Genomic DNA, 15,942 nt, shown 5'->3' on the forward strand with positions numbered 1-15,942 from the left:
ATTTTAGTTCGAATTTGCAACATAATTGATTGAAATTGCAACAATTTTAACTGGCCCCCGCAACATATTTATTAGCTTATGCAACAATTTTAACTGAATCCTGCATCATATTTGATAGCTTTCTGCAACATTTATAATGGAATTTCACAATAATTGCAATCTGCATCTTTTTTGTTGCATTTCTTTTAAATAATTTAAACCTGTAAATGCTAATTTTGACTAATTTCGAAAAGTGTAATCTGAAATATAATAAATATGCTTCTAAACAATGATCCAAAACATACATACACAATCACTTACAAAATAAAATAGAGTATCATAATATATGTCCAATACGTAGTTTTTAAATTCTAAGAAACGACAATCTTTCATTGATATCACTCGTTATCTTCCCCATCGTCATCCTGTACAAGAATTGACGTATAACTCATGTTAACTGTGAATTCTCATTATTAAATTATATTATAGTAATGTATAAGTTATATTATATATTTACCTCATTGCTTGGCTCATTCGATACGTTATTTGAAGGAGATACAGAATCAGCTAACAAAGTTGTGATCGAGTCAACATCAATATTTAAACTTGGATTTTGTCGTGTCAATTGTGTCATCATCAAAGCCATCTTTGTGTCCAACTTTTTGTTCATTTCTCCCTCCATCTTTATGTGCATTTCTGCCTCCATATTTTTCTTCAAATTTTCTTCCACTTCTTGTCTAACTTCCTCCCTTAGGCTTGTTTTTAATTCATTCACCAATTCAGGTGGAGCTTTCAATTCTTGGTCTTCTTCGACACATATTTGGCACCCCTACCAAGAAGCCATGAATGGGATGAATTTCCAGATAGCACTTGATCAACCATGAAACTACTTTCGCCTTCCGACGACTGCATTTGTTCCATCTTTGCCTAGAAAAAGCAAATATATGAATTGAAGAAGGAATCAGAAATATTTTTCATACATTCCTATATATATAGTCATAAGAATTAGGATCTTTTTATACATGAATGCAGGCATTCCTATTCCTCAACAACATCTAATATACGTTATTTGCCAATTTATCAACCGTTTTCTGACATACAATTTATCATCAAATTGAAAGAACAGCCAAAAGGCACAAAACCCATGTTAGTTGATCTCATGTATAAGTTCATAAGCTAAGTGAATCAACCCTTTTTTGTTCCATCCCTCAAACAAATATCATCACCACACAATGGGTCAGGAGGGAGAAATATTGAAGCCATACAGAGAGTTAAGAAAATAGGAAGAGACTAGAGAGTTTGGAGAAAAGTTGGAAGTTGAACGAATTAGGAGTTAAAGGCATTATTGCGTTTCCGTTTCTGACATAACTCGGAAATGCTGAAACCACTATTTCATTCCGTTACCATGCATTATATATTAAGACAATTTCCAATACTGGTAGATTACAACCAACCAAAAGATTAAAGTTTAGAAAGGCCATTTTATTTGACAAAATAGAGATAACACTTAAGAGGGTCAGAGGATATACTATACCTGACACCAGCATCACCAACAATTCCAATGGCCATACCCGCAGAGAGCCCGACAAGGCCACAAGAAAGACCAGATGAAAGATGGGCATATCCATCAAAGAGATAATATGACTTAGCCTTTGGGTTAATTCTAGTACTGATAATAACTACAATAATCAAGCCATAAATACCCAACACACCACCCATAACAACTGGTACAATTGACTTTATCACAAGCTCAGGTCTCATAACACCCATAGATGCTACCCCAACACCACCCTTGGCCGTCCATATGCAGCTCCCATACCTATACATCAAACAGAAATAAATATTTATCCCAAAAGAACAAAACTTTTCAATCCATGCTTAATCAAAAACACTAAATTGCATGCTCTAAGCTTAAATTTGTATTCTAAGTATAAAAACCACCAAAAAATTGCTTGATGTAAAACCGCAATGATCCGAATCTGTCAGTTCACAATATCTAATCATAGAAACAAACCCATGCCAACATCACTACCAGTAAATCGCAGTTAGAACTCGCAATGAGGATTTAAAAACGAGGCAGCATGAAAACAAAAGATATTAATTCAATCTTTTCCTTTCCAGGAGAACTGATCTCTTTTATTCAGTAATGAGTAGAAAAATCAATATATAGTTAATAAGACAAATAGGACAAGTTGAGAAACAGAAAGTCTTTGTCAATTAAAATATTTGCAATAACATTTCGTTCTACCTGCTAGATTGGCTAAAATTCTCATTATGTCATTGGTTATGCTAAAATGTTCAAAAACAAATAAATTAAAAGCACTGGATAAAATGAAAAATTGCACATTCTTTTAGTAAGCTATTTTATTTTCATAGAAAGTAAGCAGGAAACCTAACACCAATACCAAATGTCCCATTATTGCAGAAAAGCACCTAGAAGGGAGAAGAACAACCAACAGCAAAATTCATCCTTCATAAAGATAGTACAGTGTATTGATAGTAACAGCTAGGATCCACTAGCTGGATATAGGTGATTGAGAGAAATTTTTGGTTATTGTTATTAAAATAAAATGTGATCACTTAAAAATAGACATAGTTGCATCAGATCTATGCAATAAGTCTAATCATTCAATGTTCTATCTCTGCCAAATTGATCATCCACATTGAAACTAAAAATTGAGAAATTTAATTAGCGAGATCTATAATAAAAAGAAATACAATAGCAAAAAGAATAAAGCAAAGGTATAAAATAATGGTTACAGGAGAAGACGAGGGCAGCAGCGGCGCCGAGGAAGCCAAAAAAAGATGCAGTTTCATCGCCGTTGAATCCAGTAGACATGATTTGAGACGGTGTCGTTTAGATCTGAGATCAGATAACAGAGGTAGAGAGCTTCCAGAGTTTCGATTGGGGAAAGAACAGGAGAGATGTCGAGAAGAGGGAGGAAACCATGGGAGCTGTCGTGTTTTCTGAACCAAAGGAAGAATGGAGGAGGAGTTGACGGCTGCGAAATAGGTCATGAGGAACCCATGGAATATCATTCCGAATTTACCCCCTACAACTTACAGATTACATCCCTCCTGTTTTATCAATCCTTAAATTTGACCCCAACTTTCCTTAATCCCTTCAATCATGCTCTTCCATATATCAATTTAGACCCAATTATTTGAATATGGTTCGATTAAACCCCTATGCATTACCATTAGATCATGAAACTTCAATGTAACCTTCAAAATATTTTTTTATTATCTATGCTAGGGTCCCATATGATTGATATTTTCCATCTAATGGTTAAAAACAACCCAACCTAGCTTTTTTTTTTATACCCAACCTATTATTTTTTAACCAATATCTAACCTAATTTTTTGAAATACTAAAGATTGCAATACTTTTTTTATAAATTAAAATTGCATCCTTGATATGTTTAATCTAAATAGAACTAGAAAGTATTTATTTATTTTTAGAAAAATTAATTTTCGTAAATAAATTCAAATTAATTTGTGCAAAGCACTATAGAAAAGTAAAAAGAAAAAAATTCGTATAAAAAATAGAATTTTTTTTACAAGTTTATATATTAATACAAAAAATTAATATTTAATATTATATAATTGTTTCCAAAAATTAATATTAAATAATTGTTCTCAAAATTAATATTTATATATATATAAAATAAATAATAAATTATTTTTATTGCAACATTATATATTTGTTAGTTTTTCTTTATTTTTGTTGCATTGGATCACTTAAATATCAATGCAACAATTATAATTTTGTTGTTTTTTCGGTTTAACCTTATTTTTTGTAACAATTTAAACAAATTGTTGGATTAGCTTGCTTGAAAGCAACATAACAAGCAACAATTAATATTTTTGTTGCATAATTTTTTATCATTTTGCTAATTTTATGATTATTGCAACAAAAATGCAACATTATTGACATACAACAAAATAAACGCATTTAATGCATCAATTTTCAAGCAACAAATTAAAATTTGGTTGCATTAGGGGTTTTATGGTATAGTGATTGTCAATCACGCGACCATATGGTAATGGGAATCTAGGATCCGCCAAAATTGGAGTTAATATATTTGTTGTGGTGCTAGCTAAAGTTGTTAAGTCCGTCAAAGTGGTAGGAATATTAGAAACTAGAGCTGCATATACCATTTCCTACCACATATGGTAAAAAAAAACACAAGAATGTCTCAATTTTTGAACAAATATAAGGTATAAGCATTTGTTGGGTAAATAACACACTTACGAGAAATAAATTTGATCCGTATTTAATAAGAAAATTTGAATTCACTGTTATTGGATTGTTACATAAAGCAATTACAAAAAAATTGCAAAATGTCAATAGCTAACTAATTTTGTCTAAAACATTTGTTGGGTAATTAACACACTTACGAGAGAATTATCAAAATACAAGAAATTGTTTTAGCTTATTAGAAAAGATCCTATAATAAAAAAAAAGATCCTATAATAATAATAATTTTAAAAAAATTAAAAATAATATAGCGGTTGTAGCTCACTTACAGATCCAACAATATCGGAAACAATAGCAATGGAGGTTAGTGAATTAGCTTCTCCACGATAAAGAACTCGAACACCAGGGGCCTTGAAATTAAACAAAATAATAATAATCATCATTATTGTTAAACAAGATATATTGTCCACATAAACTGAATACATCCATTATAATTCTTATCATCCAAAAAATGGATGATAAGAATGTATATATATATAATATATATATCAAGTTATAAAACTTGATATTTTTGAGAAAAATAAATACAGATTGAAAAACTAGTTTTGGTTTTTTGTTTCTATTAGTTTTTGATTTTGAGCAAGAACAAATCAATTACTTCAAAACTTGATTTAATAGATTAAGTGGATTGATTAGAATCTACAAGATTTTTTATTCCAATCACGAGTAAATTACATAAAAGGTACCTGAATTATACTAAAGTTCACACTTTGGTACCTAGATTACATTTTGTCTCAAAAATATACACCAAGTATGGGTGACCGGACATTTAAATGCGTTTCTCAGCAATGGGGGCAACACGATAACCGTATTTTTATAAGGAGCAACATGATGGTTTATATAATTTCTTCAAGGTCAACCTATAGATTTCATGCGGACGTGTATAGATCCTAAAACATCTCCGAATTTTTTCGGGGATTCCCCGAAAATATTGGAAACGTAATGGGGGATGTAAAATCGTCCCCACAATAATTTGTAGGTTAATTTGTTAATTTTTTTGTTCTTTTTTGTGAGTAATTTGTGTGTGGAGGATCATAAAAAAATATTTTCGACCAGGTTTAATGGGGTAATTTTTCAAAAATTACCTCAAAAAAAAGATTAATCTAAATTTTTGTTTCTAAGGTAAACTTCAAAATATAACTAAAAAGTAAAGTTACTCACAATCCCAAGGTAACTAACTTCAACGTGAATCGTAGCAGCTAATTCGCATTCAAATTTATTCAATTCCACATAGCCCTGAAAAAAAATATCATAAACAAATAAAATGACGAATAAAAAAACCTAAAACATTTGAAGAAAACTATAGGTTGAAACTGAAGAAAGAAATAAATATACATCGTGTTGCTCCATGAAAAATACGGTCATCTCTACTATAAACCGAATCATACATATCGTGTTCAAGGAAATCCCCATCTAATAATGGCAATAAAATTAAACAAAAGTGTTAATAATAACATAATACCAATAATATAATCAGGGACAGATCTACAGTGGGAGCAATGGGGGCAACACGATACCCGTATTTTTATAAGGAGCAACATGATAATTTACTTAATTTCTTCAAATTCAATCTATAGATTTCGTGCGGACGTGTGTAGGTCCTAAAACATCTCCGAATTTTTTCAGGGACTCCGCGAAAATATTGGAAACGTAATGGGGGATGTAAAATCGTCCCCACAATAATTTGTAGGTTAATTTGTTAATTTTTTGTTCTTTTTTGTGAGTACTTTGTGTGTGGAGATTCATAAAAAAATATTTCCGACCAGGATTAATGGGGTAATTTTTCAAAAATTACCTCAAATAAAAGATTAATCTAAACTTTTGTTTCTAAGGTAAACTTCAAAATATAATTAAAAAGTAAAGTTACTCACAATCATAAGGTAACTAACTTCAACGTGAATCGTAGCAGCTAATTCGCATTCAAATTTGTTCCATTCCACATAGCCCGGAAAAAAAATATCAACAATAAATAAAATAACAAATTAAAAAACCTAAAACATTTGAAGAAAACTATAGGTTGAAACTGAAGAAATAAATAAATATATAATTGTGTTGCTCCATGAAAAATACGGTTATCTCTAGTATAAACGGCATCATACATATCGTGTTCAAGGAAATCCCTATCTAATAATTGAAATAAAATTAAACAAAAGTGTTAACAATAACATAATACCAACAATATAATCAGGAACGGATCTACAGTGGGAGCAATGAGGGCAACATGATGACCGTATTTTTATAAGAAGCAAAATGATGGTTTACTTAATTTCTTCAAGTTCAAACTATAGATTTCCTGCGGACGTGTGTAGGTCCTTAAACATCTCCGAATTTTTTAAGGGACTTCCTGAAAATATTGGAAACGTAATGGGAGATGTAAATTCGTCCCCACAATAATTTGTAAGTTAATTTGTTAATTTTTTGTTCTTTTTTGTGAGTAATTTGTGTGTGGAGTATCATAAAAAAATATTTACGACCAGGTTTAATGGGGTAATTTTTCAAAAATTACCTAAAAAAAAGATTAATCTAAACTTTTGTTTTTAAGGTAAACTTCAAAATATAACTAAAAAGTAAAGTTACTCACAATCCCAAGGTAACTAAGGTAAATCGTAACAACTAATTCGCATTCAAATTTGTTCCATTCCACATAGCCCTGAAAAAAAAATATCAACAATAAATAAAATGACGAATTAAAAAACCTAAAACATTTGAAGAAAACTATAGTGACAGCGAGCAGCGAAATTTTATTGATAATGAACCTATATTTTAATAATTTTTACTTTGAAAGTATATTTTAATAACTTCTTAGTGGATATAAACAATATTATAATAGAAAATAACTTTTGAGAGAATATTTCTTTTGTACTTTTGGGTCATTTTACACTTAACATATAGATTGCTCCTCATCTATTAGGGTCAAATTTGACCATCATCTCCTTAATAGACAATTTCATATATTAGGGTCAAATTTGACCCTCATCTCCTTAATTTATATTGGGGTTAATACACATATTTGCCCCTGTGTTTTCGTGAAAAAACAGATTTACCCTTAAATCAAATAAACCCGTAAAACTATCCCTGGATTTTCCATAAACCTGCAATTATACCCTAATCTGACGGAGCTGCTAAACGGCGATGACATCAAACCTTCTTATCTTCAAAAAAAAAATGGATGACGACAATCAAAATTCATTTGGTTTCTTATTGTTTTCTATTGCTATTGATTTTGGATTAATTAGGAGGTTTAGACGCCATTTTATTAGGTTGATTGAGCTTTTATGAAAATGAATTTCGACCAATCTGTTCTTCTAACTTGCCTTTAATCAAAATTCAATGTGCATATTTTTTTTGTTTGTAATTGGTTGTTCTTTTCTGAAGTTTTTCTAGAGATAAGAAGGTTTGATATCATCACCGTTTAGCAGCTCCGTCAGATTAGGGTATAATTGCAGGTTTATGGAAAATTCAGGGATAGTGTTGTGGGTTTATTTGATTTAAGGGCAAATTTGTTTTTCCGAGAAAACACAAGGGCAAATATGTGTATTAACCCTATATATTGTTATTGATTATTTTTTTGTACATTTGTTTTAATTTTACACTTAACATATAGATTGTCCCCACTGTCTCTAAATCTTAGATCCGTCCCTGGATAAATAGTCCCTTCCAAAAAAAATATTTCGAACACGGTTTAATGGGGTAATTTTTCAAAAATTACCTTAAATAAAAGATTAATCTAAACTTTTGTTTCTAAGGTAAACTTCAAAATATAACTAAAATGTAAAATTACTCACAATCCCAAGGTAACTAATTTCAACTTGAATCGCAACAGCTAATTCGCATTCAAATTTTACTATTTTATTGTTAAAACTTTTGTTTAATTTTAATGCCATTATTTGATGGAGGTTTCCTTCCACATTAAATGTATGATGCGGTATATACTAAGGATGACCGTATTTTTACAGGGAGCAACATGATAAGTTATTTAATTTCTTCAGGTTCAACCTATAGTTTTTGTGGGAGCAATGAGGGCAACACAATAACCGTATTTTTATACGGAGCAATATGATGGTTTACTTAATTTCTTCAAGTTCAACCTATAAATTTCGTGCGGACGTGTGTAGGTCCTAAAACATTTCCGAATTTTTTTCGGAGACTCCCCGAAATTATTGAGAACGTAATGGGAGATGTAAAATCGTCCCCATAATAATTTGTAGGTTAATTTGTTAATTTTTTTGTTCTTTTTTGTAAGTACTTTGTGTGTGGAGGATCATAAAATAATATTTCTGACCAGGTTTAATGGGATAATTTTTCAAAAATTACCTCAAAAAAAAGATTAATCTAAACTTTTGTTTCTAAGTTAAACTTCAAAATATAACTAAAAAGTAAAGTTACTCACAATCCCAAGGTAACCAACTTCAACGTGAATCGTAGCAGCTAATTCGCATTCAAATTTGTTCCATTCCACATAGCCCTGACAAAAAAATATCAGCAACAAATAAAATGACGAATAAAAAAACCTAAAACATTTGAAGAAAACTATAGGTTGAAACTGAAGAAAGAAAGAAATATACCATCGTGTTGCTACATGGAAAATACGGTCATCTCCGAATCATACATATCATGTTCAAGGAAATCTCAATCTAATAATGGCAAAATTAAACAAAAGTGTTAATAATAACATAATACCAATTATATAATCAGGGACGGATCTACAGTGGGAGCAATGGGGGCAACACGATAACCGTATTTTTATAAGGAGCAACATGATGGTTTACTTAATTTCTTCAAATTCAACTTATAGATTTCGTGCGGATGTGTGTAGGTCCTAAAACATCTCCGAATTTTTTAAGGGACTAACAATATAACTAAAAACATCTCCGAATTCAAAATATAACTAAAAAGTAAAGTTACTCACAATCCCAAGGTAACTAACTTCAAGGTAAATCGTAACAGCTAATTCACATTCAAATTTGTTCCATTCCACATAGCCCTGGAAAAAAAATATCAGCAATAAATAAAATGACGAATTAAAAAACCTAAAACATTTGAAGAAAACTATAGTGACAGCGAGCAGAGAAATTTTACTGATAATGAACCTATATTTTAATAATTTTTACTTTGAAAGTATATTTTAATAACTTCTTAGTGGATATAAATAATATTATAATAGAAAATAACTTTTGAGAGAATATTTCTTTTGTACTTTTGGGTCATTTTACACTTAACATATAGATTGCTCCTCATCTATTAGGGTCAAATTTGACCATAATCGCCTTAATAGACAATTTCATATATTAGGGTCAAATTTGACCCTCATCTCCTTAATTTATATTGTTATTGATTATATTTTTTGTACATTTGTTTTAATTTTACACTTAACATATAGATTGTCCCTACTGTCTCTAAATCTTAGATCCGTCCCTGGGTAAATAGTCCCTTCCAAAAAAAATATTTCAAACACGGTTTAATGGGGTAATTTTTCAAAAATTACATTAAACAAAAGATTAATCTAAACTTTTGTTTCTAAGGTAAACTTCAAAATATAACTAAAATGTAAAATTACTCACAATCCCAAGGTAACTAATTTCAACTTGAATCGCAACAGCTAATTCGCATTCAAATTTTACTATTTTATTGTTAACATTTTTGTTTAATTTTAATGCCATTATTTGATGGAGGTTTCTGTTGGTCCCTGGTAATTAGTTCCAAGGGGGGGTTAGGAACTAATATAACTTTTTCGCGTTTTAATTAAGCTGACTGGAAGTTATTTCAAGAGTTTATTAACTCAGCTTTTGGTCAGCTTGGTGAGAAATGTTTCAAGACAGCTTTAGTCAGATGTTGACTAAAGTTGTTTTCTTGTGAGTTGAGAATTGACACTCTTGGAGGTCAGCTTCTAACTCAGCACCACTTATTTACTCAAGGTCAGCTTAGGCAATTTATATGCTGAGTAAATATAGCAAACAACACATGCAATATAAGAGAGAGTTCAGAGATTACTCAGTATCACTTATCCTGGTTCGGCCTCTCTGCCTACGTCCAGTCCCTAGAGTCCTCCAGGCTTTTTGAATCCAATACTGAGCTCTTTAATGGTAGAGCACAAACCAATTACAAGGCAGTTGAATATGCAAGAGTACCTTCCTCTATTCGTCTACTCAACTCCTACTAAGTGCTACAGTCCAGCACCTAGATTTCTCTACCACTGAATGCTTACAACCAAGCACTCAACTTCACACTCTCAATATTCCTATTGATTACAAACTTGTTCTTTTTGAACTAAAGAACACTTTAGATGATTACAAAATAATCAATCTAGCATTTACACAGAGAATGAAAAATTGGTGTAAGATCTTTTTGTATTTGAGTGCTTTCAAGATTTTCTCTCTTTGTATTTTTCTCTTGATGCTTCAGTGTTATAATCCAAGGTTCTTCATTGTCCTTTTATAAAAGGAAATTGCGGATTTGGATCGTTTGAATTGTTGTTACCGTTAACACCAAAACGGCTCTTTTGGGGAACAATTTCTGGTCAGCTTCAGACTGTTCCGCCAATCCCTTTCTTTGTTTTCTTCAGGCATCAGGTTTGTCTTCTTGTGTCTGGCTTGTCTTTTTGTGCCAGTTGTCTTTTACCAATAATCCAATGACCCATGTCACTTGGAATTAGTCTTTTGTGTGTCTTCGAGGTTCCAATTATTGGTGCAGAAGATTGGCAGACTTTGTCCTTTAGTGAATGGATCCTTCATGCTGTCCTGACTGTGACTCAGCTTCATTCGTTATCCTTGAATGTTCAACTTCTATACTGAGTTGCTTCGTGGTTAGCTCTGTTCTGTTTATACGCTGCTGAAGAAGTCTTTTGTTTTAGTCAGCTTAGTTCTGGCATCTTAGACTAAAACTTCTGATACAGAGTTCTACTCCATTCGGCTTCCATTCTGTCATGCTAAGTTCCGTTCTACTCATCTTTGCTTGTGCTGACTTTTGTCCTCTCTTTACTTTATATATATTTTTGCACTCAATATTGAACAAATACATTAGTACAATTAAATCAAAGTATTTAAATTTAATTGCCTCTTAATCATGGATGATTTTGTCAAATCAAAATCTTGTGGAAAAAGTGTTTCAACAAACTCCCCCATTTTGATGTTGACAAAATACATAATTATGGAACTCAGTTATAAGTTACCCCATGATTGATATTTTATGATGTGACTCCCCCGTAAGGGTTGCATTCATTTTGTTTGAACTTTATTCTGAGCCTTCCAAGATCTAATTAAGACATTTGTGTATACTGACTTAGTTTTGGAAGGATATTGTTTCTTAGTTTAGTTTTAGTGTTTAAAGTGTTTAACCGTTCTGATTTGTTTGTTCAAGTTTGATGAGTCAGATCAGAAAGAAAAAAATAAAGACTGATATTGGATTTAAAACATCAACACAACAAAGCATATCAACCTAAACATTAGATAAAAACAAACAGATAACAGGATAAGGTGCCAAGTTTCTAGACACGAACTGGCTAGATTCACTTCTTCTTTCGTTGAGCTGAGGGATCAACATTAGCAATGCCTTTTCCTTTGCTTCCAGATGCAGACGCAGTTCCTAAAGGCTGAGGCTGAGTTCCTCTGTCACTTGTCTCCCCCGTTTTGCCATCATCGGATTGGTAAAGAAAGGTCTTATTTCTGGCGGCAAAGGAGAGGTAGTTAGAGTAGCGTTGAAGCCTTTTTGTGCTTTCACCCAAACTGTCAATGATAGGAACGCTATCGTCCTGGACGTGCCTGGGGACTCGAATGGAGCTGCTTATCATGCTAAGAAGACATTCATGGGCTTTGCTCAGGCAGGAAATGGAGCTGGTGACCTGCCCATAAGATTGATGAAATAGTTTTAGCAGAGCAGAGTCATAGAACATGCGCTGTGCATTGTTGATCCTCATGGCTTTCATGATAGCTTGCGAGAAGCTCATGAGCTCTGTGTTGGATACTGGATCAACATCCATCTGGGCTCGACCAATGTTCAGGAGTCTCACTGCCTCACTCAATTGATCAATAGTACACTGAGAGGAAGAGGATACAAGGTCACGGGTACTTGTTAGCTCAGCTTGAAGCTTAGTGAAGCATTGTTGGAGTTCGGTGGAGGTGACAAATTCGGTATTGCTTGGTGGACTGGATTTAGTTAGCTCAGCATATAACTTGGTGAAGCAATCTTGCAACTCAGCAGATGTTGCAGACTCAGTATGGGCAGTTGCTCTAGAGGGGGTCAGTTCCGCTGCTAGCTTAACAAAATAGTTTTGAAGCTCAGTGGAAGTGACGTACCCTAGATTTGCTTCAGATAGTTGTTGAATTTTCCCTTCAAGAGAGTTCATGTGGGTGGCCATGGTAAGCACTAATTCAGTCAGTTTGGCCATTTGCTCTTATTTTGGTTGCTGAGTTTGCACTGCAGTGATAATACTGACCAAATCTTTTAGGCTACGTAGTTCTTGTAGAAGCTGAGTGATACCTGTCAGGTGAGAGGTCTCATCTTGAGTGGATTGGCAACCTTCAGCTTGAGTAGGATGAAAGTCTTAAAGCAAAGACTGAGCTGAAGCAATGACCCTACGGCCAGACTCAGTTGCATTCAAATATGCAAACTTAGCAGCATTGGACTCAGAGGCTAGTGCAGGATTTTCTGATGGTGGAGGTGTTGGTTCCTTGCCAGATTGAGTACCTGGACTTTGATGAATTTGTTGAGCTGAGTTAACAACATTTTGTGTTGGAGGTGGAGTTGAGGTATGAGTTGGCTCAATTGGAGCAGTTTGACTTGGATCTGCAGGGTTCTTGGCATGTTCCTCATCCTGAGTAACAGAGGCTTGCTTTTCCGCTAGATCTTCTGGTGGAGATTCGGTTGCATTTGAGAAATACTTGAACTGAATTGTAGACAGGTCAGTTTCTGGCTCGTCAATGGGAAAGTCGTCCATGAGATCAAGGTGCTTTTGCGCTTTCTTCTTTAATCTTCGCCGGGTCTCAGTTTTTGGCGGAGAATGGTCAGTTTGAAAACCTACACTTGACTCAGCAGCAACTGTCCCTTTATCTACAGGTTGCTCAACATTACCATCTTTCCTTGTCTGCTCAGCATCATCATTGGGGTATTCTTCCTCTTCAGTATTAACTTGTTGGTGCTCAACAAATTCCTCATCTTCCTTGTCTAGGTCAAGCACATGACCTTCAGGATGAGTAGAGACTAGTGGGACAACTTCTACTATCTTCAAAGAGTTACCTCTTTTCTTTTTCTTTAACGGAGTTTCAGGAGTTTCTTCGTTCTCATCTTCAGGCACTTCTGGCCTCTTTCTTTTCTCAACATGCTCATTAACCTTGTCAGTTTTATCTTTCTGTCTTGATGAAAGCCTTATTTTCTTTGGAACAGAATGAATGTCCTTGGAGCAAGCTTCTACAGCCTTCCTCTTCTTCCCTTTTTCAGGCTGAACTATTTCAGGTGACTCAGTATGAGCCTCAACTTCTTTTGCAGGCTCAACTTCAGGTTCCATTTCTGGTTGCTCTGCTTCCTCATCTTCCTCAGCATCTCCAGCTCCTTCATACCCCTTCAAGGGTTGATTATACAATAGTCCATTTAGTAGGACAGCAGTGATTTCATTTCCCAACGAACTTGTCTCATCCACGGTCTCTATTTGCTTGTCCTGTATAATTTTCGTAATAAGTGAACCCAACCGTAGTTTCCTATCGCTTCGTTGAAAGGCTCCAACTAGAAACACAGGAAGATTGAATGGAGTGGAGGTCAACATGTGCCAGATAAAGCATTGTTCGAAGTTGGATGCGGAGGAGGCTGAGCTGAGTTTGGGAAAGATGAAGTTAGTCAGCATGAAGTGGACCATCTTTTGATCTTTACCCATACAGGTACTGGGTATCTCCCCTTTATGATCTTTGGGTTTACAAAACCCCTTTAGCTTCTCAGATGTGGCTTTAGGTATCTTCTCCTTTGTTGTTCGAAATTGGATTCCTTCGTTTGGTATCTCTAATAGTGTGGCTAGATAGGCAGGGGTTATAACGATTTTCTGACCTTTCACAGTGGTCTCCAGATAATCTGAGTCATCTGCATCAACCCGTAAATTTGAGTAGAACTCTCGAACTAACCTTGGGTAGGCTGTTCCTGGAAGAGAAAAGAGACCTGTCCAGTTGTTTTTCGCGATCCATTCATAGAATGGTGTTTCAGACGATACAAAGCTTGGAGAGAACCATCGGCATTTTAACACCTCCAGATTGTTAACCTTCGAGTGTACTTTGATCATTATCCTCTCCTTTTCCATTGAAGGACCAGCGTGGTCAGTGGGTTTGTTTTGAGCTTCTGGGAGACATTTTTGACGATTTTGAAATTTTTAGAGAGGAAGAAGTTTGAGTTTCAGGGATTGCAAGAATGAGGAAAGATGAGTGGGGGTTCTTCAATTTTATATAAATTAATGAAGACCCTGAATCATTATCTTGCCGTTTTTCTCCTAGGGACGTTCATTCGACAGATATTCTGTCAATTATGACATCTTCAGCGCATGGGTTTTTGCCATTAATGCGTGTCTTCCCAATGTGTCAGAATTTACACGTGTAGATTTTCTTTATGCGAAATGGGTTTTTTGCTGAAATTCGAAGCGTCAATAATATTGAGTGCCTAGCGTTTGTTAAGACAATTTTTCTATCTCCTATTAACTCATCATAGGTTACGTACTCAGCGTGTGTTTTTACTTAGCATGGAGTGATTTGTTTATCTACTCAGCATGGGATGTTTCTTCAACTTTTATGCCTACTCAGTATCGTTACTTACTATGTATGCACAGGGTGGCTTTTTCATTTTTAAGCTTAGTAGGAATAAATATTTCACTCAACATGGCATTTGTACAATCATTCAAAGTTCCACTCATAATTTATTCAATACAGATTTAGTTAGAGTGGATTTGACATACCAATTGCTTCCCTTAGTATGTTGAATTGCTCTCGTGCCAAGGGCTTTGTGAAGATATCTGCAAGCTGATCATTTGTTGGCACGTAGGTCAGCTTGATCTCATCTTTTAGTATGTGATCTCTGATGAAGTGATGCCTTATGCTAACATGCTTCGTCCTACTGTGTTGGACTGGATTTTTAGATAGATCAATGGCACTTTTGTTGTCGCATTTGATCTCTATAGTCTTTGTTTTGACTCCGTAATCCTTAAGCTGTTGCTTTATCCATAGGACTTGTGCAACACAGCTTCCAGCAGCCACGTACTCAGCTTCAGTTGTAGACAGAGCTACGGATGATTGCTTCTTGCTAAACCAAGATACTAGACAGCTTCCGAGGAAATGACATCCTCCTGAAGTACTTTTTCGTTCTAGCTTATCTCGTCCGTAGTCAGCATCAGTATATCCAATGAGTGTGAAGTCATTTGAGGTTGGATACCATAGACCTGCATCGATTGAGCTTTGCAAGTATCTAAAAATTCTTTTTACAGCAGTTAGATGAGATTCCCTGGGGTCAGCTTGATATCTAGCACAATAGCATACTGAGTATTGAATATCTGGTCTACTAGCAGTGAGATAGAGTAATGAACCTATCATACCTCGATAGAGTTTACTATCAACTGACTTACTCTTCTCATCCTTGCATAGGACAGTATCAGTACCCATGGGGGTTGATATTGATTTGCAATCCACCATGCTGAATTTCTTTAACATTTCCTTAGTGTACTTAGACTGACTTATAAATAT

At 34.1% G+C, this 15,942-nt stretch overlaps 1 pseudogene; it reads right to left on the bottom strand.

Moving 5' to 3' along the window:
• Positions 1–273: 273 nt before the first annotated feature.
• Positions 274–2,965, bottom strand: LOC136233230 (V-type proton ATPase 16 kDa proteolipid subunit-like; annotated as a pseudogene).
• Positions 2,966–15,942: the final 12,977 nt, after the last annotated feature.

The sequence above is a fragment of the Euphorbia lathyris genome, chromosome 6 (assembly GCF_963576675.1).
Source record: "Euphorbia lathyris chromosome 6, ddEupLath1.1, whole genome shotgun sequence".
Classification (NCBI taxonomy): domain Eukaryota; kingdom Viridiplantae; phylum Streptophyta; class Magnoliopsida; order Malpighiales; family Euphorbiaceae; genus Euphorbia; species Euphorbia lathyris.